The sequence below is a fragment of the Scyliorhinus canicula genome, unplaced genomic scaffold (assembly GCF_902713615.1).
Source record: "Scyliorhinus canicula unplaced genomic scaffold, sScyCan1.1, whole genome shotgun sequence".
In the NCBI taxonomy this organism is placed as follows: domain Eukaryota; kingdom Metazoa; phylum Chordata; class Chondrichthyes; order Carcharhiniformes; family Scyliorhinidae; genus Scyliorhinus; species Scyliorhinus canicula.
In genome coordinates, this window is record NW_024055461.1 from 3,496,826 (window position 1) to 3,509,362 (window position 12,537).

At 45.2% G+C, this 12,537-nt stretch overlaps 1 pseudogene; it reads right to left on the reverse strand.

Moving 5' to 3' along the window:
* LOC119959646 overlaps positions 1-12,537 on the reverse strand; it is a 36,281-nt pseudogene that overhangs the window by 9,428 nt on the left and 14,316 nt on the right.

A 12,537-nucleotide genomic window follows, 5' to 3' on the forward strand; every position in this document is an offset into this window, starting at 1 on the left:
TACAGGCTTATCATCACATCTCGTAACTTCTCAAAATTATTGAGTAATTTATTTTATCAAACAAGTTCTGATAGCTCTGCAGTTTCTGGAAACATTTTGGTTGATCGTGTTTTTTTTTAAAAATAAAGACCTAGCCTTTGCAAGATAATTACCCAATACACCAATTCCTTGATCATAATCAATATTCACTACTGAATAAACTTGAATTTAATTATTGTATTTTGCTATGAAATCAATACATAGTTAATATAGAAAAGGCACAGAAGGGGAAATGGCTGCAAGAAGCCACATGTTGGAGGTATAAATGGGCTTCCTTGACCTTGTTACTGATGACAGTGATTACACTATGAAAATAACAATTTTAAAACTAAATGTGATTACAGATGCGTACTTACAGCTTCCTACATTACAACAGTGAATATGGTTCAAAAGTACTCCATTGGCTTTAAACACTTGAGGAGGTCCAGTGGTAGTGAGAGGTTTTATAGAAATGTACATTTATTCTAATTGTCCGCAAACTAAGATCTATTACACTCGGTGACCGCACCAGAATCATTGATGAAGACTGAGTCTTAATTTTGTGTAATAACCACGGTGTTGAATACTCTGAAACTCCCAACACACCATAGGCACAATTATTTGTTGTAAAACACAGCGAGTGTTGTGATTTGGAATACACTGTCTGTAAATGGTGGTCGAGCCTCATTGCACTGTAACTTCCAAAAGGGAATTTGATACATTGTGAAAAATAAAACAAAATAGTAGAACTCGGATTAAATGGGTCGCTGTACAAAGAGCTGGCACGGGGAAAATGGGCCAAATAGACTCCTCTGTGCTCTAGCAGCCTTGTGTACATTGAAAGCGAGTGGTAACGACCTGGAACCTACTGCCTATGAGGTAGGAGATGCAGAGATGACAGAAGGATTTCAATAGGAAATTGGACAGGCACTGAGAGAAATAAACCCACAGGGATTTGGGGATAGAACGGAGCAATGGACAGACTGGCTTCCTCGACAGGGAGCCGACATGGTGTCAAAGGGCTGAATGATCTCATTCTTCACCCTCCAGATGCTGTGATCTCAGGAGAGAAATTTAGCTGCTCCAGTCACTACAACTAACTGGAGTCCCTCATCTCTGGTGCCATTCTCGTAAATGTCCTCTACAACCCTAACTTAGAATTTCACATCTTTCCTAAAGTGTAGGGCCCATATCTAGGGTTCCATTCTAAAGGGGTAGAATTGAACAGCACGGAGGAAATTTTCAACTTGTTTAGAATCAGGGTTAGACTACACTGGGAGCACTGACAACATTGGTGATCTTCATTTAGAAAAAGAAAATAGAGGCACTGGATAAGGTCCAACAAAGATTCATAATATACAGAGCTGAGAGCATTTAACACTCATGATGTGGAGATGCCGACCATCAGGAGCATAGAGACACAGAGAGATCTGGGCGTGCAGGTCCACAGATACTTAAAAGTGGCAGCACAGGTGGAAATGGTGGTGAAGAAAGCAGATAGCATGCTTGCCTTCATTGGACGGGGTATCGAGGATAGAAACTCAAGAATTATGTTACAATTACATAGAATGTTGGTTAGGCCACATTTGGAATACTGTGTCCCAATTCTGGTCACTGCACTACCAGAAGGACGTGGAGGCTTTGGACAGAGTACAGAAAAGGTTTACCAAGATGTTGCCTGGTATGGAGGGGATTAGCTACGAGGAGAGATTGAATAAACAGGATTGTTTTCCCGAGAGAGATGGAGGCGGAGGGGTGACCTGATAAAAGTTTATAAAATTATTAGGGGTACAGAGTGAACAGTGCAGAAATGGCAATTACAAGGGGGCACAAATTCAAGGTGAGGGGGAAAAAGGTTCAGTGGAGATGTGTGGGGAAGCTTTTTACACAAAGGGTGGTGGTGGCTTGGAATGCACTGCCAAGTGAGGTGGTTGAGGCAGATACGTTAGCGACCTTTAAGACTTATCTGGATAGGCACATGAACACACGGGGTATAGAAGGATACAGGCGGTTGGTCTAGACTCTAGATAGAACACGTGATCGGCGCAGGTTTGGAGGGCCGAAGGGCCTGTTCCTGTGCTGTATTATTCTTTGTTCTATACAGGGCCTTGGCGAGGCCATAGCTGGAATATTGTGAGCAGTTTTGGTCTCCTTATCTGAGGAAGGATGTTCTTGCTCTAGAGGGAGTGCAGCGAAGGTTTACCAGACTGATTCCTGGGATGGTGGGACTGACGTATGAGAGATTGAATCAGTTAGGATTGTATTCACTGGAGTTCAGAAGAATGGGGCATCTTATAGAAACCTATAATATTCTAACAGGATTTGATTGGGTAGATGCAGGAAAGATTTTCCCGATGGTGGGAGTGTACAGAACCAGAGGTCACAGTCTGAGGATACGGGGTGGACCATTTAGACAGAGATGAGGAAACATTTCTTCACCCAGAGAGTGGTGAGTCTGTGGGATTTGTTACCACAGGAAATAGTTGAGGCCAATACCTTGCATATTTTCAAGAAGCAGTTAGATACAGCACTGAGGGCAAAGGGGATCAAAGGATATGGAGGGGAAATCGGGATTAGGCTGTGGAGTTGGATGATAAACTATGATCATAATGAATGGCAGAGCAGGTGCAAAGGGCCAAATTATCTCTTCCTCCTCCTATTTTCTATGTAATCCCTTCCCACACTAAGAGCAGGTGAATGGCTTTTCCCCAGTGTGAACTCGCTGGTGTGTCTGCAGACTGGATAACTGTGTGAATCCATTCCCACAGAGGGAGCAGGTGAATGGCTTCTCCCCAGTGTGAACTCGCTGATGTCTCTGCAGGATGGATGGATCAATAAATCCCTTCCCACACTGAGAGCAGGTGAACGGCCTCTCCTCGGTGTGAACTCGCTGATGTGTCTTCAGGTGAGACAACTGAGTGAATCCCTTCTCACACTGAGAGCAGGTGAACGGCCTCTCCCCATTGTGACTGCGTCGATGATACTCCAGCTTCGATGGGGTTCTGAATCCCTTCCCACAGTCAGCACATTCCATTGTTTCTCCATGTTTTGGGTCTCGCCGTGTCTCTCCAGATTGGACAGTCAGTGGAAGCCTTGTCTACACACAGAACATGTGCACTGTCTCTCCCAACAGAGAATGGTGTGATGTTTTTTCAGGCTGTGTAACTGGTTGAAGCTATTTCCAGTCAGTTCACTGGAACTCTCTCACTCGGGTGTGTGTTGTGTGGGTCTCGGTGCTTTTCCCGTCACACTGATGTTTGAAACCTTTAGAAGCCGACAGATCGGACAAACATTTCTCCTTCTCACAATAGTATTCAGATCAGAAGGAATTGAGTGTGTTTGTCACAACAAGATGTGCAGTTTGAGATTTCTGTCCATAATTCCTCCTCTTCCAATTTCCTTTAAAAACAATTTGCAAAAGTCATCATTGTTAGTACACGATGAAATTTCAGAACAGCCAATTCTAGTTCCTCTGGAACATTATTTCCTCTCTTGTTCTCCAAAAGCTGTAAATCTCCGTCCCACACAATCTCCCTCCATTCTCACTATGCTGTATCTAATATTCACCCTCCCAATTCTCCTGAAGGTGCTGGTTCATGTTGATCGACAGATGCAAGCTCAGCTCACTGCTTCCTGACCAGGACACAGAGATTAGAATGCGAGTAAGAGTAGACCATTCAGCCCACTGAGTCTGCACAACCATTTAATGAGATCCTTGGCCGATCTACCTCAGCACCATTCTCCCACACGATCCCCATATCCTTCAATATCTAGAAACCTGTCAATATTTGTCTTGAACATACCTGATGACTGAGGCTGCACATTCCTCTGGGGTAGAGAATTCCAAAGCTTCACCACATGCTCGAGTGAAGAGATCCCTCCTCATCTCATCTTTATCTCTATTTTCCTACCTGTTCCCCATAACCCTTAACTCCATTGCTAATAAAACATCTGTCTAACTTGTGCTTCAATATATTCAATGACCCCCAGATACAACTGGTCCCTGTGGAAGAGAAATCTAAAGACTATCAACCCTCTGAGGGAAGAGATGACTGGAAATCTATAATGTAGCTACAGTCTTATATTGCAAGGCGAGAAATAATAATAAATATAACTTATTACAGAACCGTAAATAATATATCTAATCTGTACCATGTAACATATCTCTGTCCATTATTCATTTAATTGCCCTGAAATGTCAGCCATCTCTTGGGGAACCTACACATTTAATTGTGAACATTAGGAAAGAGACCATCCTTTTCTCCAGACAAATAAATATGTCAAGCTGAGGGAGAGACCTGGACCACAAGGGAGAACAATAAATCAGAGGTCTCTCCGATGGCAAGGAAGGAAACCCTGGCAGGTGGGCGGGGAGGATTCACAAAAACCCGCTGGAGGTCCCAAACCCTCAATTAGGCCCATTGATTTTATTGTCAGTCTGCAGACAGGAACTGGAGAACTGAACCCAGGCAGAGGAGAGGGAGGGAGAAAACTGGGAGTAGAGGAAAGAAATGGTGCAGAAGGGCAGCATGGTGGCACAGTAGTTAGCACTATTGCCTCATGGCGCCGAGGTCCCAGGTTCCATCCCGGCTCTGGGTCACTGTCCGTGTGCAGTTTGCTCATTTTCCCCGTGTTTGCGAGGGTTTCTTCCCACAACCTAAAGATGTGCAGGGTAGGTGGATTGGCCACACTAAATTGCCCCTGAATTGGAAAAAATGAATTGGGTACTCTAAATTTAAAAAAAAAGAAACGGTAGATGGGTTTGGATTTCAGCCGAGGGAGGAGGGAGAGTGTGTGGGACGGGGATTTACAGCTTTGGGGAACAAGAGAGGAAAACATTTTCCAGAGAAACTGGAATTGCCTGTTCAGAATTTCTATCCTGGACTGACAGTGATGGCTTTTGTAAACTCCTTTTATAGGGGGTTAGAAGGGGAGGATTTACAGATGGAGACTCAAATCAAACTTCACATCAAGATTTAACAGAGTCACTCCATCCAACAGGACGCGAATATCATTGACCTGTGAATGTGGAAGAAGAAATGTTTGTCTGGTCTGTCCGTAGGGAAAGATTTTCCAAGATCAGTGTGACTGTAAGAAAACCCGATACACACACACTCGACTTGAATGAGTGTTCCAGTGAACTGACTGTGGAAAGAGCTTTAACCAGTTACGCAGTCTGAAAAACACCACTCCATTCAGAGCGGGGAGAGACCGTACACATGCTCTCTGTGGAGACAAGGTTGCCACGATAGCACAGTGGGTAACATTGTTGATTCTCAGCGCCAGGGACTCGGGTTCGATTCCCGGTTTGGGTCACTGCCTGTGCGGAGTCTGCACGTTCTCCCCGTGTCTGTGTGGGTTTCCTCCGGGTGTTCCTGTTTCCTCCCACAAGTCCCAAAAATCGTGCTTGTTTGGTGATTTGGACATTCTGAATTCTCCCTCCGAGTACCCGAACAGGCGCCGGAGTGCAGTGACTAAGGGACTTTCTCAGTAACCATTGCAGTGTTAATGTAAGCCTTTTTGTGACACTAATAATGTTTATTATTTATTATTCAACTGATCGTCAAACGTGGAGAGGGACAAGGACACCAGCAGCATGCTGAAACCGTGTAAATAGGGGCTGGTTTAGCACAGGGCTAAATAACTGGCTTTTAAAGCAAGACCATGGCAGGCCAGCAGCACGGTTCAATTCCGGTACCAGCCTCCCCGAACAGGTGCCAGTATGTGGCAACTAGGGGCTTTTCACAGTAACTTCATTTGAAGCCTGCTTGTGACAATAAGCGATTTTCATTTCATTTTTCATGTGGGGACTGTGAGAAGGGATTCAAGTCCCCCTGTGAGCTGGGGACTCGTCACACGGTGGAAATGGCTGATTCCGTGATGGGGGCTGGTACAGAGACCATTGATTCAACTGGTCACCTGGAACGCAAGGGGATTGGGTGGACCAGTGAAGGTCAAGGGTTGTCACTCACCTAAAGAATCTAAATGCTGGTGTAGTGTTCTTGCAGGAGATTCATTGTGGGTTAGAGATCAGACCAGACTGTGGAAGGGTGAGCCAACTGTTTCATTCGGGGTTTGACATAGGGTTCGAGGTGCTGCAATTCTAATCAATAAACAGTCACTCTTTCAGTCTTCAGTCACCAGGATCATTGGGGACACTAATGGGAGATACGTGGTGGTCAGTGGGTCACTGGCGGGTACATTGGTGGTGCTGGTGAATGGCTAAGTCCCTAACTGGGACAATATGGCATTTGCAAAAAATATTGTTGGGATCCATCCCAGACCTGGATACACATCAATCAATGCTTGGTGGAGACTTCACTCGAGTACTGGATCTGGAAATGGACTGGTCCAAGCCCATTCAACCGCTATAAATACACAATAACGGAGTGGAATCTGGACGGACCATCTGGCATGACCCAGGCACCGGAAACGACAACAGCAAACCCAGGAAAAAGAGAAATAAATCTGTTCCCATCATTAGATTGTAAAAGAATTATGGGACATAGATTTAAGATTGTGAGCAAGATCTACAGGGAGGATATGAGGAAGAAATTTTACACAGTGAGTGATAATGATATGGAACTCAATGCTTACACACAAAGGTCGATAATCTCCAGGTCCTGATAATCCGAATGGTGCTGTCAGAATTTGATGTGAGGATTGGTTGTGAATTTCCTGCCTCCGAATCCCTTTCTAAGTGCCTGTGAAAGAAGTTTGCAAAGGCATCACTGTCAGTCCAGAAATAAACTTCAGGAAAGAAAAATATTTTTCCAGGTTTGAATTTGCTGTGTGTAAATCCTCCCCTAATAACCCCCTGTAAAAGGAGTTTCCAAAATTAATCACTGTCAGTCCAGGATAGAAATTCACAACATTCTCCCCTCCTGCTCCCTGGTCCAGGATGACAGCTCTGCCCCCCTGCCCCCCTGCCCCCCCCCGCCGCGCCCCCCCCCCCCCCCCCCCCCCCCCCCCCCCGCCCCCCCCCCCCGCCCCCGGAAAGAAAATCACACCATTCACAGCCGGGAGAAACTATACTTCTGTTGCGTGTGTCGACAAGGCACAGGCAGGAGAGACATAAAGACCCCTCACCATGGAGAAACCGTGGAAATGGGTGGACTGTGGGAAGGGATTCAGTTACCATCACAACTGGAGGTTCATCGGCGCAGTCACACTGGGGAGAGACCGTTCATCTGCTCCATTTGTGGGAAGGGATTCACCCATTCACACAACCTTCGAACACACCTGCGAGTTCACACTTAGGAGAGACCATTCACCTGCCCGGTGTGTGGGAAGGGATTCACTTGGTCATACTGATAAGGTACCATTTACGTGTCCTGACTGAAAAGAGTTTTAAATGTAAAAAGGATCTGCTGACACATCAATGTATTCACACTGGAAAGAGACCATTTACTTGCTCTGTGTGTGGGGAAGGATTCATTCAGTCATCCCACCTGCAGGCACATCAACTTGTTCACTCTGATAACAAAAATTTTAACTGTCCTGACTGTGAGAAGAGCTTTAAAAACAACAAGGATTTAGTAACACACCAACATGATCACACTGGGGAGAGACCATTCACCTGCTCTGATTGTGGGAAAGGATTCATTAATTCATCCAACCTTCTGACACTCCAGCAACTTCATACAGGGGACAGACCGTTCACCTGCTCTGAATGTGGGAAGGGATTCACACGTTCATACAACATTCTGACACATCAGTAGGTTCACAGTGAGGAGAGGCCATTCACTTGCTCAGTGTGTGGGAAGGGATTCAGTCAGTCATCCAACCTATTGAATCACCAGCGAGTTCACACTGGGGAGAGGCCGTTCGCTTGCTCCATATGTGGGAAGGAATTTTCTCATTTATCTTATCTTCTGAAACACCATCGAGTTCACACTGGGAGCGGCCATTCAACTGCAATGTCTGTGGAAAGGGGTTTACTCACTCATCCCACAAGCTAACACCAACGAGTTCACAAGCGACTACAAGGATTAGATTATGCCCTTATTGATTTTCATAGAATTTACAGTGCAGAAGGAGGCCATTCGGCCCATCAAGTCTGCACCGGTTCTTGGAAAGATGCTGTTAATCATGTCCAGGACTGAATAATGTTCACTCTGATTGTCTTAATCTGCTGATGAGGTTTATTATTCTGAATAAATGTGAAATAAATCAACTTTGTTTGCAATGCTGTTGCAGATTTTTGTCTTTCCCACCTGAGTGTTGAACATGACCTGTCTGGAGCTCAGGAAGGACAATCTGGGGGAGGATCACACGGCATGCACAGAACTTCAGCCTGGACACAATCCTTCAGGGTCACACTGAGAGGGACAAATGACACTTTGCACTTTCTCATCTCTCTTCACTGACAGCAAAGTCCCCGTGTGGGTTACTCCTGAGGTGTGTAAGAAATATGTTCCAGCCGCTCTCTTCCACATCTCAGAACCCCGAGACACGGAACAGAAGTCTTCTTTACAACTGTGTTCAGAGTCGGGAAGAACAATGGTGAATGCTGGAAATTTAATAATAATAATTGCTTATACATGTAGGCTTCAATGAAGTTACTGTGAAAAGCCCCTAGTCGCCACATTCCGGCGCCTGTTCGGGGAGGCCGGTATGGGAATCCGCGCTGCTAGCTTTGATCTGCATTACAAGCCAGTGGTTTAGCCCACTGTGCTGTCAAATCAGCGATTGGTGTAAAACTGTGAGGTTCCTGATTGAATGTCAAGCAGCTGGTTTCAGCTTCCAGGCTGAAAATGCATCGGAATCTGTCTAAAACATTTTAATGTGTTTGTGTGACGGTGACAATGAATTCCTTGAATTGAAACCTACTTAAATAGATTGCTTGAAGTTTGCATTAAAATAGCAGCAGGAGGGTATCACAGGAACCTGGTAACAGCAGGGAGAATTAGACAATAGTTTCATTACCAGATAAAGAAGGAGCTGCAGATTGTGTCCAAGAATTCCCACTTTTATTGATTTTATTGTGCTTCCCACATTCCATCCTTTTAAATAAACCTCACCCCTACCAGCCTTAAACAATCATAAACATAACAGGGAAAAGGCGGAGCTGTGCCTGCCTCTTTAACTGGGAGCTGAGCAGTGTCAGAGCCCCGGCTGTCCCTTTAAGAATGAGTGATGTGTTCAGCTGAAAATTCCTATTGGCTGTTTTCTGGGTGGTCTCCTTATTCTGATCATTCTCAGTGATCCTCGGGTATGTGAACCTGCTCTCCTGTCTCTCATTCATATCTCTGTTCTCTCTCAGATTCTCACTTCACCTCTCTCCGCTCTCACTCACTCATTTCACAGACCTCCCACCTCTCTATCTTTCTTTCTGACACTCTCTCTGTTAACCTTTCTATTTCACAGAGCGCCTAAATTCACTAAACATTTCTCTCTCATTATCTCTTCTGAAGAAGCACAGAACACACTGAACCTCTCCGCATTCTGAGTGAACATCTAATTTATGGAGACTCAATCCTTTCTCTCTCTACCTCTCACTTTCTCTCTCTCTGATTGGTCCTGACTCACTTTTAATCTATTTTCTAATAACCCTCTTTGAGGAAAATGTAAGTTTCTATAATGTCCCATTATTTCTCCCAGTGATAGCCTCAGTCCATCTTCCAATTCAGTGAATATGTTAATAAATTAAATAACCTCATATTTTAATGTTTAAAATGAGAATGGATGTGAATGTAATGCTGAGGCCAGCAGCAATCTGTGTGGGTGTTCTTGATGCTGTCAGAGTGAGTTCACCCACACAGGCAGGAAGACTGTTCACGGTGATAACATGAAACTGACGCCTGCTGTTTCATTCTCAGGTAACACAACTTCCTGTTTCTCTGCTGCCGGTTCCAAACCACACATCTCACTTCTGAGCAGAAAATAAATGCAGGGACCACAATCTGGTGGGGCCATCTGTCAGTGCGGCCTATATCTGTCCACAGAGTCAGGGCAGAGTCACACAGATCACATTGTGGTGACATTTACAAATGAGCCGGTTATTTCTGTTCAGAGTCTCCATTCCCGGACAGAACCGGCTGTGTCTGTGAATCAGTCACTGAGTTCCCTCTGCTCTCTGTAGCTGGGAACTGATAACCTGCTCCCTTATATTGTACATCATTCTTTCTGTGTTACTTGTTTCCTCTATTTCTCAGCTTTTATCTCTCGCCACCTCGTCTTTCTTTTTTTTAAAATCTCTCAGTCTCTCCTTTCCTCTGTATCTCTCTCAATCTCTGTCTGTTCCTAATCAATTGAGGTGTTCAAATCATACAGTGTTTCCGATAGATTGAAGAAGGAAAAAGAGGGAGAAAAACAGAAAATGTTGGAAAACTTCACTAGTTCTGGCAGCATCGGTACTGAGAGAAACAGAGTTAACGTTTCGAGTCCCTGTGACTCAGAGCAGGAGAAACCGGGATTGTCCCTCTGAGATCAGGGAAGGTGAAGGGGAGATTTAATAGAGGTGTTTAAAATGAGGAAGGATTTATGATAGTGTCAATGGGGAGAAACTATTTCCCAAGAGCAGGAAGGTTTGTAACCAGAGGACACAGAGATTTAAGAGATTTGACAACAGAATCCAAGGGGATGATGAGAATTATTTTTACACAGTGATGTGATGTGATCTGAAATTCACACTGACAGGCTGCTGGAAGCAGATTTACAGTAACTTTTAAAGTGAGTTACACTTGTAGAGGGTAAATTGGCAGTATTATGGTGAATCAGATGAATTCGACAGTTCGCTGATAGAATCTCTACAGTGCAAAAGGAGGCCGTTCGGCCCATTGCATTTGCACTATACCTAGGCCCAATCCCCCATCCTATCCCTGTAACCTCAGCTAACCAGCACATTTTTGCACACTAAGGGGAAGTTGATCATGGCTCATCCACCTAAGTTGCAAATCTTTGACTGGTGGTAGGAAACCCATGCAGACACTGGGAGAAAGTGCAAACTCCACACAGACAGTCACCCAAGGCTGGAATTGAACCAGGGTCCATGGTGCTGTGAGGTAGCAATGATGCCCTTTGCGACAATCTGAATTTTCCTCTTCTGATGTTTTAACATTTGATCTTTTCAATCACAATGTGTCTCAAAGAGAAGATATATTTCCTGTATAAATCGAGAACCACTAGAATGATTTCAGTTCCTCTACGGATGCACCTCAGATACCAGAAATCTCTGGACTTCCCCATGTACTCATTGCTCTCACCTTGGGTACAACAGCTCTGAATCAGGTGGAGTCAGTCACACGTGCCTCTGTCATGATGTTTCCATTCCTATTTTATCTCACATCTCCCAGTGACACTGACTATAACACAGAAACATCAAATTATCATTGCTACCTTGCATCTTGCCCTCCTATTATTGTCTAATGATAATAGTAACAGAGTAACACACATCAGCATTGGAATAACAGGCATTCCCGTCCCAGCCCCCCCCCCCCCCCCCCGAACAGGCGCCGGAATGTGGCGACTCGGAGCTTTTCACAGTAACTTCATTTGAAGCCTGCTTGTGACAATAAGCGATTTTCTTTTCAGGCAGGTTATTGTCTAATAATAACAGTGACAGAATTATTACCTGGGACCCTGGATCTGGGAAGCAACAGTGTTACCCACTGTGCTACCATGCTGCCCTAGATTGGCCCAGATAGGGTGATATTTCATAGGGTCGGTGCAGATTCAATGGGCCGAATGGCCCCCTTCTGCACTGTAGGGACTCTTATCATAGATCATAGAATTTACAGTGCAGAAGGAGGCCATTCGGCCCATCGAGTCTGCACCGGCTCCTGGAAAGAGCACCCTACCCAAGGTTAACACCGCCACCCTATCCCCTTAACCCAGTAACCCCACCCAACACTAAGGGCAATTTATCATGGCCAATCCACCTAACCTGCACATCTTTGGACTGTGGGGGGAAACCGGAGCACCCGGAGGAAACCCACGCACACACGGGGGGACGTGCAGACTCCGCACAGACAGTGACCCAAGCCGGAATCGAACCTGGGACCCTGGAGCCGTGAAGCGATTGTGCTATCCACAATGCTACCATGCTGCTACATGATTCTACATTCGATCTAATGATATGAAAATGAAAATGAAATTAAATGAAAATCACTTATTATCACGAGTAGGCTTCAATGAAATTACTGTGAAAAGCCCCTAGTTGCCACATTCCGGCGCCTGTCCGGGGAGGCAGGTACAGAAATCGAACCGTGCTGCTGGCCTGCTTGAAAAGCCAGCGATTTAGCTGAGTAAGCTAAACCTGCCCCTGATATGTTCACTCACACACTACAGTCTGACTTATTACTGGAAAGATACTGTGTTTGTCACTCTCAAAGTGAGTGAATCCTTTGCTGTTTCTCCTCTGGGCCCCATCTCCACTATTATTGTCTGATTGTCCCACTGAGACTCTCACTGTTATTATTGGACAATCAGCCAGTCAGCCTGAGCCTGTGGCCGCTCTCACCGTCACAATGTCCGGGTGATTAACGGCAGCTCCGGACCAATAGGAAGAGGAGGGGC